Source organism: Wasmannia auropunctata, unplaced genomic scaffold (genome assembly GCF_000956235.1).
Source record: "Wasmannia auropunctata unplaced genomic scaffold, wasmannia.A_1.0 LD336078.1, whole genome shotgun sequence".
Classification (NCBI taxonomy): domain Eukaryota; kingdom Metazoa; phylum Arthropoda; class Insecta; order Hymenoptera; family Formicidae; genus Wasmannia; species Wasmannia auropunctata.
This window is the reverse complement of record NW_012026812.1, coordinates 81,562-82,082: the sequence shown is the minus strand read 5'-3', so window position 1 is coordinate 82,082 and position 521 is coordinate 81,562.

The window sequence follows — 521 nt, the reverse complement described above, 5'->3', positions numbered from 1 at the left end:
AACCGTGTAATCGAACTTCGTTTTTAAACCCAAAGCCTCCCCCGTCGGGTGCGATCACCCCGCATCAGCTCTTCCTTGACCATTGGGCTAGCGATTACTGCGAATGTCAATTCTCACTTCCCCCTATTCTCTCTGTGACCGGACAATGCCGTATAATGATTAAAATCACTTACTACTTAGGTCGCCAGTTATTTTCACCTCCAAATAACAAGGATGTTACTGAATTTCCCTTGGATCCCTGTCGCTCGTTGGCTGGATCGCTCGTTCGGGATGTCTCGTTGGTGTGCTCGTGGCTCAGGAATTTCCTCGTTTTGCGATGCTGAAATCTTTTCGAAACACTCGCGAGGATAGGGCGTCGAAATGACGAGAATGATTCGTGTATATTTAACAACGAATTTATTAACAAATAATTAAACACGCACACGACACAATCACACAACGTTCTTACAATATTTACCGACTTTATATTTACTTGGAACTGCTCGGTTCCGACGCGTGACACACGCTCATCGAGATTTTAC